Here is a 26,193-nt window from a genome sequence, read left to right as displayed (position 1 = left end):
TGAGAGACTCTTGACCATGATAGCAGCACAGTTGTGCAAATACTGAGGCAATTGCAGGACCCATAAATAAGGCTTTGTATCAAACTGTTGAGTACACATATTGATGACCAGCACAGAATATCGCACAATTTCAAGTGCAGAAATGTGACATCATCATCTTGTTTACTCACATATGATTGGATAATTGCTGTTTTTTTTTAACATACCAAATTTGGATTATTTAATTCAGGATATTATTGAGGTATTTGTACTTTGTTCCTGAAATGAAAGGTTTTGTAGTGGCACTAATATAGCAAAAAAAAAAATGAAGTGATATTCAGTGTAGAAAGTTACTCACTGTACTGACTGTAGCTCACTTTTCATCTTTATTTAAACTTGGTGACTTTAAAGAAACGGCTCTTTTTCAGGCACTTCCTCCTCCGCCTGTCCTTTACGGCACCACAACACTATATGGACGCTTAAGTTTTACAAGTACAGTCAACCGCAATGTGCTCGTCATTGTGGCTTCCCTATATACGACTGATGTGGTCCGAAATACCTGTTTCTCTCTCGTCTGTGTGCATCTACGTGAGTGCCCGGCCACAAGAGAAGCCTGGGTACAGACAGGAGGAATCCACATAGAAAACGGCAGAGCATTTATAAAGGGAAGCATGGCTACTGTGCCCCCCTCCTCCCCCACACGCCCCCTCAGGGTAGCACAGCAGGCATGACCCATCTATTTATACCAGGGCCAAGGGGCAGGCAGCAGTAGGAGGAGGAGGAGGAGGAGGAGGAGGACAGGAGCAGGGGGAAGAGGAGAGGCTGCATGGGCAGGTCCTGTTACACATGCCACAGGGAATGGCTGGGGCAAGCCACAGGGGGATTCTGCTCAAAGTCAGACAGGCTGACCTCCTCGTCACCTCTGCATGAGGCAGATATTGAGCTCGCAAACCTTGCGCGAATGCGTGTTAGGAGAGAGAAAGAACAGCGACTTTATGGGTGCGTGAGTGTACAGTAAAAGGTCTAGGCACCAACACTGATGCATGTGTACCGTACTGGTGGTGTTTCTGTGTGCAGGTCAACATGTGCATACGTGTGTGATGGAGTGTGCATGTACTCACGCCTATGTGCATAATATGTGTGTCTGCCTGTCAGGCTGTGAGATGAACTGGCCCCGGTGACTTACCCCTCCATCCCCCAGTAGGGCCATAAACATGCCAGGTGAAAAGGGTTGGATTAGGCAGACTTAGCTGATCCCGGCGCAGCCTCGCGGCCCCATCTTTAGAGGTAAAAAATGACCCCAATCATTGTAATGACAGGGCACGCAGCAGGGGTTGCCCAGACCACTCAGCCCAACCTTGCCAGCTGCTTCTCATCTCTCTCACACAGTATACAGTCACATGTACACAGAGAAACATACACCCCATTTGCATGCATATGCTCACAGGCTGCAGGATGCACTCCATGACACAGGTCTACACAGGAATGGCTTGTTTATAGCAGGTGTCTGTTACTGTTGCATATTAGAACACTTTAAACACGCTTCGACCACCACGTACATTAGCGCTAAAGGTAACCAGTCTCATTTTAGGGGGGGAAGACAAAAACCCCACACAGACGCTTCATTACACTCTAATAGCTCAACTGAACTGAACTGATGATTAAATCGAGGACACTTAACACATTAATAAGAAGAATTTATTATTATTTTTTTACAAATGGATTTTTGTTTTATCTTTGCTAAGTGGTAGAAAAGTACATAATTGCACCTCATCCATTATTTTCTCATGTCAGTTTTCGGCATATGCTTGAATGACTTCCTCTGTTAGAAGCAGATGCAAATTTACACAGGAGAAGCAGCATCCAGGACCCAGGACTGGTGCAGCCTCTTTAGGGTTATAAGGTTAAAAGTTTTGTAATTCGGTACACTAAAACTGTTTAAATTGTGGGCAAGCTAAAAAAGATTTCAAAGTAAAGCACTAATTTCATTATGTCTATAAAGACCTAATGAGGAAGATGATAACGAATTTCTGTTTCTTGACAGACGGCACTTTGATACTTGGCAGCAATGCACTTTGTCAATATTCATCTCATAAAACGCTAAATACATTAAATGCTGCCTGTTTTATACTCATGTAAAAGTTTGCAGGCTTAGTCTTTGTGTCGCCATGCTAATGGGAGCTGGTGAAACATGCACTGCCATGTGGCGGCTGGTGACCTATAGGGTCTGTCTATTAGAGGAAGTCTATAGTTCTGACACGTCTGCATGCCCTGCTCTGCTCTGGCCTGCCTGCAGGGCCCCTTTCAGCTTGGGCAGTGCCCCATTGAGCTGCATCTGTCGCCAGCTATATTTAGAGGGTGGGACAAATACCTTTCTCCCTGGATATGAACTTCAGCTGACAGACAGAAGGCCGGAGTACGCAGACAGGGATCTGTACAGTTTGTAACCTTGAAGAGCTTGTTACTTCCAGGATACAGCTGGGTGTAGTCACACTCACTACTGTGGTTAGCAGTTGCAGCTGAAAGCTAAGGCTGTAAATACAGTACAGTTAACCACAGTTAGCATTGAAAAGCTTGATTTGGCAGCAGTTTTTAGCACTAGTGCCTATAGTTCCAGGACAGCTGCCAGTATGAAGGGGAATACACAGTAATGTTCTCTGATAAAGAGATTTAATACTTTCTCCCTAGTGAGTTATAGAGGAATAATGAATGGATTTCTGTGGCTTTGAATCGCCTTCAAATAGTGCTACGTTTCTGCCTATAAGCATTTATGTGTGTGGCAGAACCAGCGAGGCAGCCAGTGTGTGATATGTGACCATGTTGCATGGCCATCTGCTCTATATAACCATAAACAAACGCAGGCAGGCCAGCTTCACAGTATCATTTCCAAGAGGTCTAGGCTGGGTAAATGTATTCATGCTTTGGTCTCTGGGTAGATGCTGTAGAGATACAGTATGCCCTAGAAACAGGCCACGGTTATGCAATAGCATTCATAATTCATTCCACAAACACAATATGGAGGCCGCTCTGTCCCATATGCAAACACATGGCCAGATTAAGGAGTGAGTAGCCAAAGGGGACAGAGGGCATTCTGAACTGTTAGTGAAGCCACTGACTGACTGCCTGTCTCAATGAGAGCTTGTCTGTGACAGGCCTAAATAGGCCAGGTTTTACTGCTGGAGGGACGTCTGCTATATTTTGCACCTAGTGTCTAAATCAGTTACATGGCAGCAGAGAGACACAGTGATACACTGAGGGAGTTTTTACAGCATCGCTGCAGGCCATAAACACATATATTACCCAGTTATGTGCTTGCACTGTTTTTCTATGTGTTTTAAACCACAGACAACAACATATATTTTCTGCTCATTTATAAAGTTGTATTAAGGATGATTGAGGTTCTTCCATGAAGCAGCATAAAGCTGAACAACAATGTTTAATCTATGTCAAAGGTGTCAAAGTTAGCACCTCTTTTTAAAATACAATAAACCTTTAAAAGCTAATTCCTTAAACTGTTGAAAAAAAATCATGTGGCAACTGATGAATATTGAGCTGTTAAACTTGAAATGGTTCATCAGTTATAATAATTTGATTTTATACAACTGAAAAAAAACATCGTCTGTATTTTTTTCCCAATAATCTTAAAGCCTCGCTCATAATAGCATGAGCTAAAACGCCTGATGATTTAGAGTGATTTTGTCAGGTAGGTGGGCGACCGAGAGGACAGCAGCATCAGACACCAACTGAAAACTTGATATAGTATCTGTGGTCTTGGGGTCAGATGAGAGGAGGATTTTAATAACATCTGCACATGTAATCAAATGCCTGGCGCATGCAGAATTCCAGAGCTGCAGACAGCTATTTACTGTAGCTGGAGGTTGTAGGGTGGGGCCTGGGGTTACTAAGTGCATATGATACAGGCGCAGTTGGGGTTGAAGCTACAGCTAACGGCACACAGTGGTTAGGGTGGAGACAGGTATTAAAGCAGAGGTTAAAGCTGCACCCGTGCACACAGGCTCTGGGGAGGCAGGAGCAGGCAGGTTTTGTTAGGAGAGCGGGAGGACTGATGGAGGGCGGAGGGGGCGATACAGCTGTGGCCTCTGCCAGCACGTTTGCCCAAACGACAAAGAAGTGTTTCTGGTGTCCACCCAAAGTCAGCTCTTTGAGAAGAGGAGCAGCGAAGGGGTCCAAAGAGGGAGGCTGCATGTTTCTGTATAGTCAGCCAGGAACAATTAATACATCTCTCCATGAGAAAAAGACATGTTAAGTATTCTGTCACTGTGCATTGGAGCGCCGCTTTCCTCCGATTCCTTCCACTCCTCTCAGTTTATTTTAACTCAGCATCCAGTTGCACCCACTTTTTTCTCTCCCACTTCACTCTGTCCCTCTCATCCTGCTACCTGACTACTTTGGCAGCGATACACAAAATGGCGGTGGGGAGCTGAGAGCTGGAAGGCACAGAGTGGAAGCCATTTTCTAACAGATCCAGGACCAGGCACAGACAGAGTCAAGACTTCCACTATGCCTAGTGGACAATTAAGATTAGACCGTAAGTGTTTTCTCTGCATGTGCACTGAAGAATATGTTTGTTTTTGCGTCTTAATGTACCGCACTAATAAGCCAATGGGACCACTTGGCCTTTCAAATGGGATAAAGACACAATATCCCGCCATGATGATTTAATCTAATGCAGGCTCACATTATAATAAGTCTCGGAAAGAGGAGGAAAATAGATGTAGACAGAGCAGTTACATGCTTATAACAAATGAAACTTTCACCGCATCTAATTACAGACCCTATCTCATTAAATGAAATGCAAGACAACACAATGGCATTACATTATTAAATAACAACATATTAAATTTACAGTACATTACAGTACTTACAATGCTGCTGTGATCGCCAGTCTGTCTGTCCGTGATTTCACTTGCTGGCCAAATTGTTTGTGCCTGTGGCTACAAGAAGAGAGAGACAGACAAAAAAAAAACAGAGAGTGAGAATTGTTGAGTTGAAGGGAGAGACAATTTACAGAGACAGACACAGAGAGGAGGAGAAAACAATAGAGAGGAGCAGAAACAGAGAGTGATCAGTTAGAGAGCCAGCAGCAGCAGCAGCAGCAGCAGCAGCAGCAGCAGCAGCACTGGGCTGTAGGGTCTTTTCTCTGTAGCCTGTTTACTAATAAGCTCGCCCTACAGTTTTGCCTGGCCAAGGAAACTCATTAGTGGAACATGTAACACACCGCACCCTCTCTGCTGGCCTGTGCACTGGCCAACTCTTACTGCCGCATGCTCACCCAACACCAACACACAAGCTCGGCGGCGGCCTTGGCCTTGCCCAGTAGCACCCACTCGCTGCATACGTGCACACTCTTTGGCATGCTGTATTACTGAAAGCCTACAGTGTCATGTGCGTGGGTGAAGTGGCGCATCTGCGTGTACTTGTGAGTATAATAAGCGATTTTCTGCACATGCAGCACAGTATGTTCAGTTCACACATGAGGGCACGTACGGGCTGCACAGCGTTAATGTACGAGATGGCTTTTAACATGCGCCCGTGCTGCTGGTGTCTTGCAGCGTGCATGCGATTGCCAGCGCAATCGTGTGGAGGTGGAATGGGGCGAAGGACAACAGGGGCAGTTAGTCATCATTAGTCAAATCTCAGATTGCAGAAAAATAGAGTGTGATGGAGGATAAAGAGAGATGTGAGGGTTGTCCTCTAGCAGACCAAGGAGGACACTGCCAATTAAAGGCCTCCACTCGGTGCGGTGGCGGCTGCTGAAGGGTGATAATTCTGTACAAGGATGCTAATTGCAGCGCGGGACACGGCCTTGCCGGGGAAGGGTCTTTTATATATTGTTTCTAACGTTTGTAATTACAGTGCAGTGCCTTGGAGTGCTGCCAGCACATGTTTATGGGCTCATGAGTAACCCAACTCCTCCAGCCCATGGAGGGAGATTCATGTCCGAGCTGTGCACTCGCTGCACTCTGTGTGTGAGTGTGGGTGTGTTGTTTGTGTGTGTATGCATGTTGATGACTCATGAAGCCTGGGCGAGTATGTGCAGAGGGGATAGTCTACAGTATATGTACCACATGGATGGCTGCAAGTACTGTAGGAAAACAATACAGTTTTAAAAACCGGCCTGTGTTATAAAATATTTTTTATTTAGCTGAAGTTTTGAAGTGCTCCTATCGGTGAGGTGATTCCTGTTGTGTTTGACTCAAAATCCTACAACTTTTCGGTCACTCAGACATAACAGCAGTGTAAGCAAGGAAACCTGAGTATATAAACATTACTGGAGTGCTGGGTTACACAGTGGAAATCAGAAGAAACTGCAGTCAACCAAACTGAGAAACAAAAGAAAGCCCAAACTGGTGCATTTCACAGAATGTAGCCAACATAATTTAGCTCAGCGCTGATGAGCAGTATGAAAGTGATGAAGTGGAGGTGAGGTGAGGGAAGGGATTTACAGTATTTTGATAGTTGGAGAGTTGCAGGCGAGGCCTTTCAACACTTCCAATTTTACCTCCAAGTGGAACAATGTTGCTGATTCTGCATTTTTCCTCTGACTAAATTGCTTTGGCGACAGCAGAGGCCAAAAGCTGAAGAAATATATGAGCGCTGGAAAAGAAAAGTTGAGTGGGTGCAGCGCAGCGTTATCTGGAATATCGCTTTGCCTGGCAGGTACATAAAACAAGTATCTGTCCTGACAATGCGTGCTGGGAGACACTCACACGTGATGCTGTACACCACAGACTGAAGTTTCTAAAATACATACTGAATGCATTGAGCGAGTTTCATTTGAATGATTTAAAATAAAATCGTTGATGGATTGAAGAAATCTGTCAAACTTTTGACAAATTCTCTCTGAGAAAGATGTTTAAATGCTCAGTTTTCAGCAGCGAGACTTTAGTTGTGCAGCAAATGTGTAAAAAAAAAAAAAAATGCCCTTGAACAAAAAAAAAAAACTTGCAAAAAAAGAGAGAGAAAAACTTGAACCTCAGCTATAAAAGTCCATAATGTAAAGCAACCGTGTGAAAGTTGCACAGGTCTTGTTTCAGAACATCGGAAGGAAAAGAGGGATAGGTACAGGAGGGGAAAATCTACATCATCTGTCACCCCCTGAAACTCTCCCCAGTCCAATATTATGTCATTTCGACTGTGCTTACCGTCTCTGTGGAGCTGCTGTGGTTTTGTGGATAAATTACATGTGACACTCCCAGCTGACATCCTGATTAACACAGGGAGAATAAAATGGCCAGTCCTTAGAAGTCACTGGTGTAATGCACTAATGGCTTCCATGTATAGTGGGAGGGTTGAGGGAAAGCAGGTTTACAGACTTTTGTGTGCACATGGCAACATGTGTGTAACTGCATCCATATACGTGTCTGTAATTATAATGTTTATTAAGCCTTGACTATTTCGTTTTTGTGCAATAATTTCAGCACCTGCACAGACGACCGCAACACCAAAAACGCACGTATATGGATATATGTGAGTCTACGTAACGAAGTCTCGGCCTCTTTGTCCAGCTCTTCTCCTCTCTTTTCAGGCCTGGCCTACTTTCTACTGTACTGTGGTGCTGATCCTGTATGAGTGTGCCACAGCCTGTAGTGGCCACTGTAGATCCACTCATCTGCTCTACCACATTCACAGTACAGGAGGGCAACCGGGAAGCCTGGTCAGCTTCTACCGCAGAAACCCGATCTGACTGGACCGGAGGAGATTTTGAACCTTGATTTTCATAACGAACTAACAATTGCTAATTTAAAGCCCAAAGAAGAAGCTGCTGTGATTGACAGAAGTACGGTAAAATACAAGTGTATCACAGGTTTTTGTGGAATGCACTGTGACCTTTAGAGGTGCTGGGCTACAAAAGTGGTTAATTTCAAGTTAACTCCATTTCTTTCCTGTGTGTATTAACCCGCTGCACGGTGCTACTTTTCCCCACTTTGTGTAAGAATACTGCACATCAGTATGAGAAGGGACTGCAAAGTCACAATGTAGAAAACCTATATAAACACATTTGTAACATCAAATTATTATTATTATTATTTTAACACATTAAATATCCATTTGTTAAGAATAGAAAATATGTCTACCTTTCCTACAGCGAGAGATTTTCACATGAAGTGTCTACATTTTTGAATTATTTGAGCAATTAAATTGATCTGTGAACACAAAATATATTACTTTAGCAAAAATCTAAATTTCAGACGGTATATAGTTAACAAGGAATAAACGTATCTCTCTCTTTTTTTAAAAACATTTATTAAATACATAGTAAATCAAATAATACTGAATGGGCGAATATATTAAATGTACTACATGCATTTCAGTAAAGGCAGCCTGGTCAGTCATGTACGTCTAGAATCCCAAACCCTCACAGTCCTCCCGAGAGGTAAAACATACAATTTAACTTTCATTATGCTGGGTTTCTCAGTTTTATTATACTTAAAACAGAACACTGAAGCCACTTTAGCAGCAAGAAATAAAAGAGGCTTCATTATAATGGCAGAAAAAAAAAATATTTACAGTGAGTGCTGACTTGGCCCCCATTCACCAATCCAATCTGGATTTCATATTAGCCAGGAGGAAATTGGATGGAATTCACAACATCACAGCGAGCTCATAAATGAAACAAAATCACATAATCTTAAATACCAATTTATCCATTTAACAAATGAAGCAGTGTATTGGTGGCTTATTGCTGTGTTGTACTGGTGAATGAGTCATTTTCACTGTGTGCTGCACTAGTAAGAATACACTGAGTACTGGCACATGACCTAAACCACACACTCAACACTTCAAATGTATCTGGCTGAAAAACTCACATCCAGAGGCATTCGGGAGTCTTTACAGTGCTGCTACACGACACATGACCAGAGGACACAATCTGAAGTAATCCAGAGAACAAAATTATCTTTCGTCTCTATTTAGGCAACAACAGCACAACAGACAGCAATATTACACCCCCAAATGGTATTGTTCCCATCTGTTAATTCCCTCTGTCAGTGTTGTGTGAAAAGCGATTTTTAATATTAAGTACGATTAACTCAGACATGTGGCAGTGCCCCAGGCTGGCAGTTTGTAAGGCTATTTATGCTCATAATATTATTGAGAACACAAAATTTGGAGCAATTAGGATCCAGAATTAAATAACTCATGCAATAATTGCCCTGTGCATTTTTTTTCCTACACCAGTCTAAAGGTAAAACTAGATAAATATAAGGTCAAACTAAATTCTGAGAATTATCACAACAATAAATACGTACTTTTTTTATTGTAACTGTTTAAAATAATAATAAAGACACATATGCTAGATCTCTGGTTTTGCCATAAAATTATTTTTAAAATCCCAAATTGCATTGAACTATTATAACAATTAAAAATATCCACAACCACTCACAAAAAATCGAATTCACGATCCAGCAACAAGTGGAGGACACATGCCCAAACCTGCACATGCATTGTTTTACACACTCACACACACACACACACTCACACACACTCTCCAACACACACACTCTCACACACACTCACAGCTAAATATGCTGATGCTGTGCATTCGTCAACTATTACTGCATTTAAATAAAAATAAAAATATACACATTTGTCTTATAATAGATGTTATTTAGTTTCATGCACTCTGGTGTAGTTTCCTGTGTATAGATGCATACAAAGGAAAAAAAATCCCTAAGTAATGTTTGGAACTGAATGGCAGAGTTTTTATAATTTTTAAGTAATTCATTCTTCACAGGAAAAAAATTAAGGAGTATATTATTTTGCAATATTTTTGTTTTTCCCCCCTCTGTGTTTACTACTTGGTACGTAAAACTCAAATATGTCGAATTCAAATACGAATTAAAACGGACTAAAGGTAACACATAAACGAAAAATTACTGAAACATTTTCTAAAGAGCCTGGATAAAAATGACATATAATAATAATTACTTACAATTACTGAGAACACCGTAGAGCAATAATCCTACACAATGTATGATTTTTTTTACCATGGTGCTATATTTTTCTTTTGCACTTTTCAGCTCAAACCTTTAAAAACTTTTGAAGTTTTGTCAGATGGAATTTTCAGCAACTTCACAGAAACTCGATGAACTTAGCATTATCTAATATAGTCTGAGAAAAATACTGATTTAACATACGATTTCATGAAAGGGACAGATTTTCTCGTTCAAGTTCAAGGCCACAGTCATGTTCAAGTTTGGGAACTTGTTGTTCTAGCTGTGGCCTGCAGTGTGTTTTTGCTCTACTTTTGCAGTGTGCTCATGGAACAATGCTGTTTCTATCAAATTTTTAAAAATACAGCGATTGAAAACAAATGAAATATATTAACTGATAAAATATCTAAAAAGTTATTTTGACTGTTGTACGGATTTAAGTGAATGCACACTTCAAATCGACCTTTTTTCGAGCCTAAGAAAACACACTGAAAGAGCAAAGAGGACACAACCACTAAAAAAAGCGTTTCTTTTGTTAAAAAGTATTATTTTAAGCAACCGCTTCAAAGAAAATTAATAATCATGCGTATGAATATGGATGTTTCACTGTGTGCCCGCATTTGTGTGTGTGTGTGTGTGTGCGTGTGTGTCCCATCATTGGCTTTTGCTGTGTAGCTGCAATAAAGCTGAAGTTTGCTTCAGTGCACAGCAAGCCTCACTGTGGCCTGCACAAGGCTGTTGTCCTGGTCAGGTATACTTTTACAGAGAGAGAAAATACTGAACACCCTCACAAACCCTGCCATCTGCCTCTCAACATGCAACCTTCCCCTGGACTCTTGCCATTCACTGCCAAAAAGGCCTTAGGGGTGGAGTAGCATGATACTCTGCCAGCCAAAACCATGTGTTCACAGCTAGTTAAGCAGAGCTCGTATTCATATGAATGAATATAACCGCTAATGTACAGAAAAGCTAATCCTGAATCTCAAATCACCTGAAAGCTCTGAGTGGTATCAGGCTGGCTTTGCCCTTCAGAAAAAGTCCTCGTTTCTACAGACAAGCAGCCCAACATCAGAGCACACATCAGAAAACCAAACCACAATATGGGCCAAAGACGGAAGGTTTCCTTCTAAAAGCTGCAAATATGCCACATTTATGAAAGAAGATATTTGAAAACAGTGAATGCTGTAGTATTCGGTTACCCTTACAAACAATGCTACCAGCTAAATGTTATGAATAGACCTGGGGGTGTATATTTTCTATATCAATTTCTCATACACTTATGCAGCTCAGATTTTCCATTATTTTGATAAAGTTAACCATCTACTATCTGAGCTAAGGGAAATTAACATTTTATTCAAAATAACTAATCCGAAGTCAAATTTAGTTGCATATATTAAACATTTTGTTTTCTGCGTAATTGTTTTACGAGTGTTTATGGAGATTTATTGCTCTTATATGTTTGTTCTTCCTTCAAATAAAAACAAGGGGATGTTCTCATGTGTATCAATATAATTCCTGATGCATTTTAAGGGAAGCTTTTATGCACTCGCACAAAATGTTATTGTGCAAAAGCATAAATCCTGTAAAATCCTGTGTTTAAAGATGTAAGGTGTAGATTCACACACAAACACAAAATATGTGATCAGTGTTACGATTATGTATACATAAGTGAAAAATACCTTGTTGTTTGGCTGTTTTATATTTAGTCTCGATTCTATTTGTCTTAAAATAAATACAAGCTTGGCAAATACGACCCGCAAAACCTCGAATTCAAAGAAATACTAAATTTCAATGAATATTCTCGTGGAAAACAAGCTAATATTGAAGCTTTTCAGAACGCGAAACTGATCAAAATGATGAGTACACCACGTACTTCTCTTCATATAGTGCATACAAAGCCCGGACCGCATCACTCCTATGAAATACCTCCACAACTGTGGCCTTCCACTCATTCACTGATTACCACGAAGCAGGATTATCCCAGTAGCAATCAAAGTGCTATTTATGGCTTATGTTTTTGCATTGCTAAATTATGAATAGGGTTTCTGCAGGCATGTTTCAGGAAAGTTAGCGAAAAATGTTCTTAAAGTTAAGGGAGCAGTCGCTGACGTTGTTATATGTGCTATTGTATGTGTTCCTGAGCTACATGTGCACGCAGGCTTTTAGATTCAGATGTGGAAATGCACGTTCAGGTGAAAAGAAACTTTGTGCAGGAAGCTCAACTGCATCGAATGTTTATTTGTTCAGGGTTCCTGTTAAACACTGAAAGCCTAAAACGTAAATACGCGGATAAACTTCCATCGAAACCATGCAGAGATACACACACACACACGTAGGAACAGATATTACTCACCGATTTTTGAGGGGAAAGATGGTAAATGTCCGGTCGGGATGCGAATTTCGGTAGCTCTTCCCGCTTTCATCCACATCTCTGTCAAGAAGAGGAGAAAGCCATAAGCTCCCGTTTGGTGCTTCTTGCAAGACCCAGTGATTGCCCCTCAGACTGTCCCGTTCACAGCCGTGCCTCGGCCCCAGCTCCTGCCTGAGCGCCCGGGTCAGTCTCACCTCCAGACTCACTCCCTCTTTCAGCCTCACAGTCTCAGCCCCAAGCTCAGGGCTGCACGGCTTCCCTGCCACCAGCTGGGTCCAGGCCTGGTGAGGCCTGAAACAATAGGAGGCCATGAGGCTGTCTGCAAGGCTCCAGCTAAGCCCGTCTGCTGGTTAACAAGTCTTTGAATGAGGAATGTTAGCAAACAGACAAACAGCATGTCTGATGCATGCAAATAGCACAACCAGTCCAGTCACAGCCTTGGCTGAGCACATGAATAATTCAGCAGTCTATATGCTGGTCTCCCACATTACTCCCTCCCTCTTCCCGAATGAAATGCCTTCACTAGAATAAGTGTGGCAAAGTATTCAAACCTCTGTCTTACCAACAGCTTCGGTCACAACATCAGTTATAATACTTCATACCAACATGCAATGGCAGCACAAATTGGTCATGTAGAGACACAACATGCAGGGCTACTGCTGACATTTTACAGTTTACAACATTTTTTTTCCTCTTATTGCCTTTTAATGTCTTTTGTTTGCAGTTGGCACCTGTCCCAGAAAGAGCTCCGTCTCAGCACACCACTCATTCCCGTGTTAGGAGAGCGAGTCGGTGTGAAAGAGAGAGAACAAGGGTGAGAGAGAGACACAGAGAGACAGCGAAAGAGAGGACATGGAAAGGAAATAGAAGGAGAAACAGAGTAAAGACGAACAAGGTGCGCTGCTTCACGCCGGTCACTGGCGCTGATCGCGGACATTTCTTTAAAACACATATGTGCACCGCGCTTAGACACTGGTCACATTCTCTGATTGTCATCCATAGTGGTCATCCAGACCACGAGACCACCACAAGCAGGTTACCCGTCAGAAATGGCGCCCTGGCACTCCAGGTGGAACAAGGCCCATCACACTGAGAAACGCCACCTTGACAAATTTCCATCCAAAAAAGAGAGAAACCAAATAAATACTACTAGAAACCCAGCAGCGGAGAAAAAAAAAAAATAGGAAGACACGGTACATTTTTAGAAAATAAATTACAGGAAAACAGATGAAACAGTACCAAAATCCAAAGTGGTGCAAAAATCAATGCGGCAAAAGTAAGAAAAGGCCCCTAAAAAGCAACTTGTTGCCAGGTTTTGCAGAGCTGCTGTGCAGCTAGTTGGAGGCAGAGGGTTAAAATCCAGCCAGTAGTGAGTGAAAAAAAAAAAAGCTCCGTCTATGGAAGGGCGGGCTGTGGGGAGGCCCTGACTGTAGAAATAGCAGCAGACTTTTTTTTTTCTTTTTTTTTTTTTTCCCTCGCAGAGCTTAAGTCTCCCCCTTGCGTGTGGCTGGAGCAGAAAGAGGGGAGCAACCGAAACAGAGAGAGAAAAAGAAGAGGGAGAGAGAGAGAGGACGAGAGGAGGAGACAGCGAGCGCACAGTGAAGGAGAGAAAAGCTCCGCTGATGATGAAATAGGAGGTGCAGCGGAGCGCGCGAACCAGTCACTTTTTCATCACATGTCCAACACGGCAAGGAACTGTATTTGCACTGGGGGACGGGGGGAGGAGGAGGAGGAGGAAGGGAGGGAGCATAAGATGGGTGGGAGACACAGAGGGAAAGAGAGAGAGAGGAGAGAGAGAGAGAGAGAGAGAGAGAGAGAGGGATAGTGGGAGGGAGGAAAGCACTAAATGTGGGAGGGGTGGAGGAAGAAGAATGACACAGAAATCCACTCCTCCAGCAGTGCGCAGACGCAGTGCTCACACTCACACGCCATACTGGGATACACTATACAGTACCTCAGCAACTATATCAACTAGTGAAAAGAAAAGCAGGAGAAAAGGGGAAAACACACACAGTCATTCAGAGTGGACCGGTCTGCTGAAGGATCCTTGAAATATGCAACACTTCTGAGAGCATTGTTGAATTATTAACCTTATCTCTTACTGTAGTGGAGCTCTTGTCGCTCCAGCAGACTTGGGAGCACACACTGAAAGGAGCACACACACACACACACACACACACACACTCTCGGAGTGCATTAACTCTTTGGCATGCCACGGCGACTAGCGTGAACGCGTAGAATAGATCGGACACGCACGCATACACGTAGAAACACATAGGGGGGAAAGAGAAAAGTGTGGAGAGTGTTAATTTCTGTAACATGTGGCAGAGAACACCGAGCTAGGACCCTCCTCCTCGCCCCGGCTCTGTCACAAAGCGGAGCTGAACGCTGGAGCTGAACCCTTGCAGCTATTTTGGCACAAAGTCAAAAGGCTGATAAGCATTTCTGGGTGAGACTCCGCTGCTTTTCCTCGAGGAAAAACAGCTGCCACTTGCCCGGTATTCAACATTCAACAGTTAAGAGAAAATTTAGTGAACCCCCCCCCTCTACCTAAGAGATGCTGATTTGTCCTTTTAAAAATAAAGAAGAGGAAGGAAAAAAGAGAAAAGAAAACATGACGATCTAAGACAATTTGTTCAAACCAAGTCGACGCACTGATTTACATGAAGTGAGCCGGAGAGGGAACCGGAGGGGGAGACCTAAACAGCAGGGCTGTTTCCACCATCTTAGATTGTATTGATTATTCTCACACACGCTAGCTCTCTTTCTCTCCCCTTCTGTCCCTCCCTCCCTCTTTCTGTCTGTTCTGCCACCTTCTCTACTCGGCGATCAGCATTTGGCTTTTTCCATTTGTGGCAGATTACTGTAACGCTATTGTACAACAACTTCCTGCCTCTTTTGGCTCTGGTTCTAAAAACTGCAAAGGCAGAGCTCGTGGCTTTAACTTTTTCCCCCCTCGGCCTTGAACTACAGGAGCTCTATGAGGGAAGAAAAGGAGGAAGGGGATATGTAAAGTGTATCTGTTACTGAGGAACTATTTTGATTTCATTTCTGCTTTATAAACTGCTGAGAATTAAAGAGGGCAAGAGGGGACTACATGCCTAAGCAGAGACAATGAGAGAAAAAAGGTGGGGGTTCAACTTTTCTTACTTTTACACTGTGAAAACTTTCTGTTAGTGTTTTTGGAGTGCGCTGCATTATTAGTAGGGGCTCATGCTCACTCAGATTTGTCTAACATGGCTGCTACTGCTTCAGGCTGCACAGTTTGTGAGGGCTGCTTTCATAGCTCGGCCACCACCCCGTTCCTCTCCGGCTTTCTTCCTCACCACAGCAGCACACGGACTGGACTCCACAAAAACTATTCTCCCCTCTCTGCACTCCTCTTCGCTCGGCAGGTTTCAGTAAGAAACACAGGTGGCCGGAGACGGCGTACAGACAGCGAGAGGAAAAAACGCTGGCTTTATTTACACTAACAAAGTGCGGGAAAAAGGTCCGACTGCAATTTATTTGTTCTCGTAGTTCTCTTTTCCTAAATGAGATACGAGCTCGGTCGAGGCGTCTACGTTGGCACGAGCTATAGAATCCTATTAGAAGGAGTGCAGTTATACGTCACATCTCACCATGTGTTTTAACCAATTGAGAAACCCATGACTTCATTATGGTTTCAATGTATAAGGCTGCCATGTCTATACATTAGGAAACCTAATTTTGGGAATAGCTTGGATCATAAAACAGAACATGTGAGGACTCTAACGAATAAAAGTAGCTCTTTTAGAGAGGCACGCTTTGTGAATTTATGCTTAGTGTGCACACTAAACTTTGTGCAACATAAAGTTCGTTTCAGGATACAGATTTTGGGTTTGGTGCCAGCTCTCACCTCTGTGCACTTCCACATTGTTCCTCTGGTTCGTTTACCTTATCATGTCTTAATTTTGCAGTTACACGTTGTGATATTTTAAAAACCAACACAGGCATTTTAAAGTGACTAAATCAACAGCTGAAGAGCACGAAGTTGAAACACCGGTTTTACCTAGTCTTACTCCACTTGATGTTTTTTTTCCAGATTAAATGATCAAAAACGATGAACATTTGATCAATCTTAACAGTGACACAAAAATGCAGCTCCTCTTTAATTTACATAATTAAAGCAATAGGTTGTGAAAAGCCACAGCTTCTCTTCGGCAGTACGTGCCTGCTGCATCTGGGTGTTACAAAAATCAGTCAATCAGGCTGATTGATAATACGATGTGAAACAAAATGGCAGATGGCGCCATGTTATAGACTCTGCTCCACATCATTTGACTATGATTTTTAGAAACAAAAACACTGTAAGCTGCAAATCGGTTTGTCGATTTAACAAAAAGCAGCAGATAACCGATGAAAATTATAATATTAAAAATTCTATTTATTTGTATCTTTAAAAAAAAAAATGCAAACAGCAAATTGAGATGAATACACAGAGGATTAAATGTGTTTTTTTAACGGTTAAACTATACAAAGTGGAAAAAAATAAATAAATGTAGTGCATATGTATCTAATGTCAGGAGAAAATAACGTGATTTTGCATCCCAAAATAATTTCCTGCATAACAGTGCCTCGAAAAAACCGTCAGTCTCATGTTGATTGTGCTAATGACCATGCTGTGGTCTTCTGCAGTCAGGACAACACACTAAACACATATTTTGGTGTTGTAAAAGACATTCGTCTGCGAGGAGGAAACACTGTGTATTCCAGAGAGCTCAGATATGTGGACATGATGAGGGCCTGTTGAAAAGACACAGGTTTTCTGGAGTTTTCTTTCGAGTGCTGCAGAAAACAACGAGGAGGGCTGCAGTAATATGGAGCTGCAGTGGGCAGGGGATCCACAAAGACAAACAATATTTGCACTTAGGCATTTGCAAACATCAAGGAGGCATTAGGAAGTTTGCGGGGGGAGTGAAAGAGGGGTTTCTCAGTGCTTGGTCAGCAACCACTGCTACATCAACATCGAGACATGATATGTGGCACATAAAAACACATAGGTATTCTAATGGACTTAGTCAAGGGGATAAAAGCTAACCACAAAGTATCCCTTCAATACCAGGGAAGACTTTATACTCTCCAGGAGCAGGAGCAGAGTCTATGAGGTGGTCTTACTTAAGCCCTGCACGTGTCTAAACAACTTCTCTATTACACCCGAGACCTTTGAGGGCACTCCCCATCGAGCAGGGAACAAAGGCCATGACCCTGAGGTCAAAAGTGTTACATGGGAGGCCAAGCGGGCCCATTGAATGTTCCACTGCTGTTTGCTTTAAGAAGGTAAAGATTACTAACACATTAACTAATGCCGATTAGGGGGTTATCCCTCACGGGACCGAGGTCCCAGGGCAGCACATCACATCTTATTAACACAGCCTGACCTTTGACCCCACTAGTCACCTAAGGCAGCCGACTGTGACCACCACTTTCTCCCCTCTGTCTGACACTTGCACACTCGCGCACACATACAAGGAATGAGGAGGATCACTGCAAGGTGCAGCGCAGCTTTAACGAAAACATTGCTGTCTGAACAAACATAAATAAATGATTCAGTTTTATGACTGCATAGTATTTGCAGCTGCATCGCACTCAGGCTCAGAAATTAAACACGTCTGACTTGCATTAGCAGGCTGTGCATCCTCTGTGTACATATATTTCCAGCAAGTATAGCTTCCTAACTAAACACGATTCATTTAAATTAACCTTTTTCAAGGCCTCCGACTTGAAAGAACGTGTTCGATTGAAGTTCATAAAATGGTTGCACGTGCAATAAAGTTCTCACCACAAAATGGTGGACGCAAGACATGCGCAGTCATGATGTTCTATATATATTAAAGGATGATAATACTGATGTTCTGGATAATAAAAGGAAAGACAGGAGCAGTTTCTTTACAAACTCTACGCTACTCGAACATTACTTTTGCCTCAGCAGAGAGGTGAAAGCAAACTGCCGTGCTGAGCTTACTTAACCCTGCGTGTCCAGGAAAAAGCAAGTCAGTAAAAACTTCTTATGAAACATATTTCACGTTCACTGTTTTTGAATTTTCTGCATGTCATTAGATGGTTTGGAGCTCTCTCTGAAATAAAAACGCAATATCAATCCAGTAAATACAGAATATAAAAGGGTGTCAGGACTGGAGTGTGTTTGCAAGATCAAGGTCATGTTCAAGTTTTTCCACAAGTTCTTTTCACATGTAGCACCTCTAGATATTACAACTGAGCCCTTATTTATTAATACATAATTAATTTGAAAACAAAACGTCTGTGTATGAGATTTAGTGTATTTTGTAAAATATATTGTGTTTTAAATTTAGTTTGGGGTTAAAAAAAAAGCTTCTGACTGATTTCTCATTAAACGCTGAGCTCATATAATATATAAAACAAACAAATACACAAAAGAAACAAACAAAAAAGCTCAACAATAATTTGCAAAAATGTGGAGTATTTAACTTTAATTTATTTCAGTGTTGGAAAATACAAAGCTCTTTTTTTTTATGATAGCTTTCTTGCAAGGTGCAAGAGGGAACTTAGTGTTAAAAATGAAAAATGTCAAAAATACTGATTTTATTTTGACAAACATTTAGGTATGAAATATATAAGTTTAATGCTATAAACCCATCTTTTTTTGTTTTGCTATCTTTCTATTGTATTAATTTTTGCTTCTGCAAAAAATACAATTACACCATAGCACATAGACAACTTTCTCAAAAAGCCCTTCCCTGTTGAAAAACACACATTAACATTTTACTAAGACTTTTGGAAAACTATACTTAACAAAAGAGAGTTTAGAATGAACTTTCTAAAGTGAAGTGATGAATAGAGATTTTAGTCACAACAAACTACAGACACAAGTTACATTTTTGAAGATAAACCTTGATTAAATTTAAAAGAGAACATCTCCTTTAGACTTAAAATAATAAACTGTTATGTACTTATAATTATGTATTTTTTCCCCCTGTCCTACAGTGAAGCATTTTAAAACAGGACATATTTTTAAATCACTTCATTAATTATAAATGCAGTTATTATTGGATCTATGTGTATTTAGTTCTATTGGAATTCAGTTTAATCGACTTCATTTGAAATGGTCTCTTATGTTAAAAAGCAAAGCAGAACCTTGATTTTTCAATGTGCCAAACACCTTTCAGCTAGCTTCTGATCTGGTGCCTTCATGTTAAATAAATCCAATACATCACAAGAAATCCTCAGTTGCGTTTAAGATCGTTTAAAAGGCGTATTCGAAAGAAATAGAATTTGCAGAGACATCATGTGCAAGAGTTCAATTCATCTTAACAAACAGAAACAAGTAAAGACTTTTAAAAGCAGGAATTAACTCACCCCACTGTTTCTCACAGGATTCTGAAGGAAGAAGAGGAGGAAGGGAGACACAGAGAGAAAAAGAGCAAAGGAGAGCTTATCCTGGGAATAAGCTGGAAATTATGGACCTATTCGATATCAGACCTCAGAGTGGACAACCTATCCTAGGAGGGACGCGCCCTAACTGTAACTAACAACTACTTCTGGCAACCCCTCAACAGCCAGACATATTGTCCTGGATCAGGGCCGCTTTCGTATGGCAGCACCGAACGAGGGCAGCTCAGGCAGGAAATCCACATCCAGCCACAGCATCAACAATATTGAGAATAAAACAATGCATTAAAAGGAAATTCAAGCATTGTTTTTTAGATTTAGTTTGAACTGTAAACTGTGATCCTTTTAAGATTTTTCTCATCAAACTTTAAACATAAATAGGTAATGCAAAGTAGAGGAAAATAAATCAACTACGATTTTCAGACTACACAGTGGAGTTTGCACAGATTTACTTATTTTTTTTAAATGCTATTATTACCAACTTAAATGTTTCTTCGTACTTTTTTAAAAAAATACTGTGACATTACAAGCCCAAAATGAAATGCTGACACACATGGTGTGCTGATTTAATCCCACACTACAAGGCTGCAGATGACAAAACTACATTAAAGCAGAAGCAAACATATTGTTTAAATTAATATGTAAGAAATCAAACTTTAAAAAAAAAAAAAAAATCTAATTGAAAACTCTTTTTACTGATGATTTATTAGTTGTAACACCAGTGTTGTTACGGAAATCACGAGACATTTCAGTGTAGTAAAAGCCCTGTACATGTCAGACACATTGGCACTGAGTATAATCTGATGTTAGAGAAACTGCACTGTGAGAAGACTGATCTGCGGCACCACGTTTAACTGAGGTGCCGGGACAAATTCTCAAAAGTCAATGACACGTAATAATAATAATAAAAAAGTACATTCTCCTTCTCTGTCCACTTGACTAGCTGTGTCGCACTTCTACATACCTGAACTCTCCCCATTGCAGTTTTCCCCCCTGAGGGCTGCTAGTACCTACTTTAAACAGCCTTGGCCATTTCGTTTTTATCCTTCCTCATCACTAAGCCAAGAGTGTGCAGCCCTGGCATTTTAGGGGCCACGTCACAACGCCTGTGTCTGCGCCGCAGGGCTGCAAGGAGTCCAGCAGCTGAGCCATACGCACTCAGCGGTTCACTGCCTCAACCAACACTTTCTGCGTGCTGTTTTGTTATCTCACACACTCCGTCTAGCATCCTTGCTCGACTGAGAACAGCAAAACATGCACCTAATACGCTTTATCCAATTCACAAACGTGCTCTCCTCCTTCAGAGAGCCCCTGAGCCTGCAGCCCTCGAGTCGCTTCGCAGCACTTCCTAACATCTGATTACCACAACGATATTAGCTTAGGTGCACAACAGCTTCACTCGAAGACAACAAGTAAGGAAGGAAATATTCCATACGCTTGTCCAATTCCCAATTCAGCAATGCTATTTAATGAGCTTCATATCTGTTTCAAACTTTCTGCAGAGTAAATGCGGCACCCTATAAAAGGCGACACACTATAAGCCCTGATATTGATTCGAAAGTGGCACAAATAAAAACACTGATTACACAGATTCCACTTGTGCTGACAGCCTATAATTGATATGTGTAATGCTATTAGCAGGAGGATATTTATCCATGTGGGAGAAAAGCAGCGCTTCACTGGACAGCTGCGTAAACAGAGGTTGTACTCCATGGGCTTTTTCTGCAATTTTAGTGGCTCTTTCAATTCCTGCAAAATATTGTTTTTAAAAATATCAAAATCATACGTCTTTCCAAAATGCTTCACTTTTCAAAGAAAACAGACCTCATGCCAACTCCATATATGTCTAAAACTATATATTGCACATGTTTTGTTTATATATATATGTTTGTTTTCTTTTGTACTTTACTTGTTGACAATATTTTAAAGTATGCAGACACTTAAAGTAATGATCATTTATTGTAAAGGTACATTTCTGTATGTTGTTTCCTGCACTGCCTTTAAGTAGACAAATTAGTTTGTACAGATGCAGTGACTTATTCTATTACTCTGTTATCTTTGTGCCCATTAGAGGAGCGTGCACAGGCAGTAAAGAGCTTGGTCATCTGAGGACAAGCCCGCTGTATTAAGGGGTTGCCTCCATAAGCCTGAACCTTTGGGTGTACGCAGATGTTCTTTATGTAATCCTGTGTGCTGACAACTGGTTGGTGTGCGTCCTGGATGTACTGGGATACAGCAAGCGAATGTGCACTTTAAATGATCTAAATATTTTATGTCATATGTTCTCACTTCTATTTTTCCTGGAAATGCTTGAAGCTGTGTGTTTTTTTAAATATAAAGATGTTTGAGTTGCATTTCAGGTTAAATGTGTGATAAAAAACAATGTTTATTATTTCTGCTATCGTTGCCATCATAATCATTATGTCTAATGATATTATAATATTTTTGTAGGAAAAGCAGCCATGTTTCTCATGATTATGGTCACAGACACTTAAAAAGGTAAACACTCCAGTTGACTGATGCTAGAGTATTATAATGCTACTCTGTGACTCAGGGTCCCTCTGTGTGTGGACTTCTTGTGCTAAAGTGTGCTGACACTGATGGTGTGTAACATCCTCTGGTCCACCCATCACCATCATCATCATCAGGCTGAAGGTGTGGACAGCATGCGGGAAACTGCAGCCCCTGACCTCTCACACCAGCTCAGAGAGGCAGAGGGTCATGTAGAGGACATGGCGGTGGAGGGAGAAGTCAATCTTATCCTTCCGTTCCGCCACAGGCCTGTGTGCAGCGACAGCAAGATGAGCTAGAGGGCTTTCCAAAATCCACACTCGTTTGGCTGCGAGCAAGGCATCAGGGCCGTGTGTGTTTCAAAGGAAACGCTGAGGAAAGCGTTTTTTGTGGCAGCACCCGTGCACTTGACAGTGTGTATTCGCCTGCCTCTGTGTCTTTGCTCCATCCCCACCCCGACTCAATATCCCCCAACACCAATATCTGTCATCTTTAGTAGCCAAAATGGCGTGCAGCCCACTTGTTTCCCAACGGTGGAGAATTCTACCTTGTCTTGTTGATATGGCTCTCACGTGTACAGACAATTTTTTGTCATTATCTCCACACATTACAAATACCTCTGGCTCTGCTGAGCAGCGTGGGGCCGAGGGGTTAAAAGACAGGAGGCACTGAAATGAGAGGGAGAGAAAAGCCTCAGCTCTCGGACTGCTGTCAATTGAGCCTGTGCCTCTGTAATGGGGGGGTGATAACCTGGCACAGAACCAACCACTAATGCCCCTTAAATGTCAGAGACTGCAGAAAGGAAGGGAGACAGCAAAAATGGGAGCACATTCATATTTCAGCATGGCAGATGCTATAATGCACTGATGCCTCACAGTGAGGGCACACAAGGACCCCAGAAGAGAGAGAAGGAGAAGGCAGACACGATAAAGAGGAAATGAAAAAGAGAAAATGGGATTTTGTAGCAGTGATGGAAGCTGCTCCATCTGATGGTTGTCTCTATTCGACAAAGTTCGGAGCAGATCTCTCTCTCTCTTTCTCTCTCTCTCCCTCTCTCTCTCACTCTCCACAGACGAAAATCTGGTGGGGTGGGGGTCGGGGGACGGGGTTGAGTCTGGTGTTGGGGGTGGGGTTGGATTGCTGGAGAGAGTGATCTTTTTTTCTAGCGGGGTGAAAGGCGGACGGTCATGTGTGCAGAGCTCATGACAAAAGGCCCTTTTATGTGCAGCGTATGCAGATAGAGGAGGCTCCTTTGTGCACAGATGGAGATCCCATGCCTGGGTCTGCCTGCGGCGGAGAGGGAAGGGAGGGCGGAGAGGAGAGAAGAGTGTTGGTGAAGGGAAGGGAGGGGAGGGAGGGGTGTCTCTGGCACTGAGTGCCATCACTGTGTCTGGTGGGGGATGGGGCACGGAAAAGGAGAACCAAGCAGCCCTGGTCCTGCCAGGTTCATACATTAGGGAGGAGGGCACAAGCCTTGCAGAGAGGATACAGAGACTGGTAACCCAATAGTGGAATCACAGAGATCCATCAGCTGCCTAACAAGTGGACCAGGGTCAAATACTAACTGCAAATAATCTACAGTGTTTGTTTCAACCAGCTTGGGAAAACGTGGTTTGTCAAATGTAGTGCCAGATAGTTTGGACAAGTACAGGAAAGCATGTAAAACTTATCTGATACAAAGGATTACAGGCTTAGAAAAGCTTAACCTACTTTTTAACTATCACATGTTCCTAACAGGTTAAACACTCAGACAGAAGCATCACCTCACCACAGTTGTACTTTTGACCCGCTAAAAAGGAGATAACCTTTCATTTGAACGGTCAAGGTGAGAAAATGAGATCCATCATCAAGTTCAGCTTTAGATTCAGATGCCTCTGCCACTGTCTTCTACTCTATTATCTCACTGCAGCTTCCTCAATCCTTGTTTGTTATGCCTGTAACCTATCAATCTCCGGATGAGAGCGTTAAATGCGGAAAGTGTCTATTCTATCCTGGTGCAACCTTTCCCCCGAGAGGAGAGGTGACTCCCACTGACATCCCGTCTGCTGAGAAGACGTCACATCCCATAAGCAGCCTCCTCCCCTGACCAGGACATCATAATGTATAAGCCAGGCAGATTCCTATCCTGCTAGCACCAAGTCATATGGCCCTTTTCAGCAGTGGACAGATGGACAGCGCCCCCATAACGACAGTCACGAACCCCTTCACATGAGGCTAAAGCTGCTGATGCTCTTGCACTTCGCTGAAAGTTGTTAATATTCTTTTTTTTTTTTTTAAGGTGGGAGGAAAAAGTGCAGAGTTTGCTTTCGGAGAGCTCTGTCTAGGGATGCATTAAGTAACACGCTCGATAGCTAATGAGTTAATGTTAGCTAGTTAGTGAGCTCATTATCTCACTATAGTAAGCTTGTTAGCAAGAGAGGTGGCATAAGTTATTTTCCCAGCACCATTATACAATTTTTCTGCCCGAAAATACATCTGAAACTGTACAAGACTGAGTTTTGTGTATACTTGGTTGAAGGAACCGAAAAGAGCAGAAGCTAAATGTTGTTGAATCTTAAAATTAACTTTTTTTTGCGATCAACAGCCAAAGTGGCTGCTTGATTCCAGAGATATCATATTTTCAAAATCCAAACCTGGTAATACACTCGAGTGTGAACCACTGCAAAAGCATGACATGGTTCATCTAACTGTACTTCTGAGATACAACACTGTGCGATGCAGTGACTTTGACATGGTGGAGGAAAGAAGAACTGCAGGTTAAGAGCCATCTTTGGAGTTACAAAACTCATAGTATAAGAACATAATTATATAAACCCATCTTGAGCAGCACATTTATCAGAAATATTGCAATTATTGCATTTTAAATGATTCTCATTGTTATGAACCTTTTTCAGCTCATTGTTTTTTGTAACCTGTTACATTTTACATGGTTTTATTCTGAGTAAACAAACAGTGGACTTCATCTCACCTCCTTTTCTCTTTTTGCTGTCCCAACCAAACATCGCTTAAGATTTTGAATTTGCATTTGGCATTTTTGTGTAAATTTCAGGCTGTCCCACAAATCTTGAATTCTAATCTTTTATTCTCTAACCTGCTATAACTATTCTAAGATATCGTTTTTGCTCGCTGGCTAAAAATTTGTTTCTATGTTGATCATGTTAATTTCCTGCTATAAAAACACGTAGAGCCAAGCTTTAGGTTTCAAAAACATGAGGTATTTTTTCACAGACTATTGAACATTTGAATGTCATTCAATACGTGGTCACAAAATTCCAAATCGTTCCACATGCTTGCTAATGTTACTGAAACAAGTAGAAATTTCCTACATCATTAGCCATAACATGCTAGCCAAAACAACACAACCCTGTAAATTTAATTGTTATTGCGAGGGATTTGTTTTCAGGCCTGTCTGCCCCCTACTGGTCAAAATCAATTAATCATACCTTAAAAGCTTAGCTCAAATACATGAAACATAGGATAGCCTCTAGCCATGGTAGTTAACATTGTTATTGGAAATACTGTAATACTGATTAAGTTCCCGTATTTGTCTGCAACCGCAAACTACAACAAACTTCTATAAGATCGGTCTTTCTGTGAAAGAAATTACAGTTTGGGTTTGTGTGTGCGTTCCTGAATTACTTAATAGAGTATAACCTCTAACTCATTGCAATATTATCTGAACCATTATGCAGAGCTGAGATTTAAATCTAACTTGACACGGAGATTGGACTTTTACGACTCACTATCGTCTCTACTCGTCTCTCTCTCTTTCTCACTCTTATATACTCACACACACAAACACGCACGCAAGCAAGCAAACCTGATGATGAGCCCAACTAGGGAGGCTTAGGCTAATTAAAGTGATTAGGTGTTTTTGTCTGAGCACTGTCTTGGTTTGCTGGCTCGGGTCTAACCCACGCTCGGCCTGCCTGCAGTCTGCCTGCCAGGAGGCCAGGAATGAAAGGCTGGCACTTACCACTTTCTCCT

The 26,193-nt window shown here is 41.9% G+C and overlaps 2 long non-coding RNA genes across 2 annotated transcripts in view; one reads left to right on the top strand and one right to left on the bottom strand.

The window, feature by feature from the left end:
- LOC103366740 (uncharacterized) overlaps positions 1 to 26,193 on the bottom strand; it is a 40,731-nt gene that overhangs the window by 3,879 nt on the left and 10,659 nt on the right. Inside the window, exons 3-4 of the long non-coding RNA XR_520683.1 lie at positions 12,289 to 12,366; positions 4,866 to 4,934 (exon numbers count right to left, since the gene is read on the bottom strand). This is a non-coding gene — a long non-coding RNA (uncharacterized LOC103366740). The remainder of the gene's footprint in view (positions 1 to 4,865; positions 4,935 to 12,288; positions 12,367 to 26,193) is intronic.
- Positions 15,063 to 22,089, top strand: LOC103366739 (uncharacterized). Its single transcript, XR_520682.1, has 2 exons — positions 15,063 to 15,434; positions 19,680 to 22,089. It is a non-coding gene; the product is annotated as an uncharacterized LOC103366739 (long non-coding RNA).

The sequence above is a fragment of the Stegastes partitus genome, unplaced genomic scaffold, assembly GCF_000690725.1.
Source record: "Stegastes partitus isolate 25-593 unplaced genomic scaffold, Stegastes_partitus-1.0.2 Scaffold971, whole genome shotgun sequence".
Lineage (NCBI taxonomy): Eukaryota > Metazoa > Chordata > Actinopteri > Pomacentridae > Stegastes > Stegastes partitus.
Note: the sequence above shows the minus strand (reverse complement) of the source record. Positions and strands in the feature narration are given on the sequence as shown.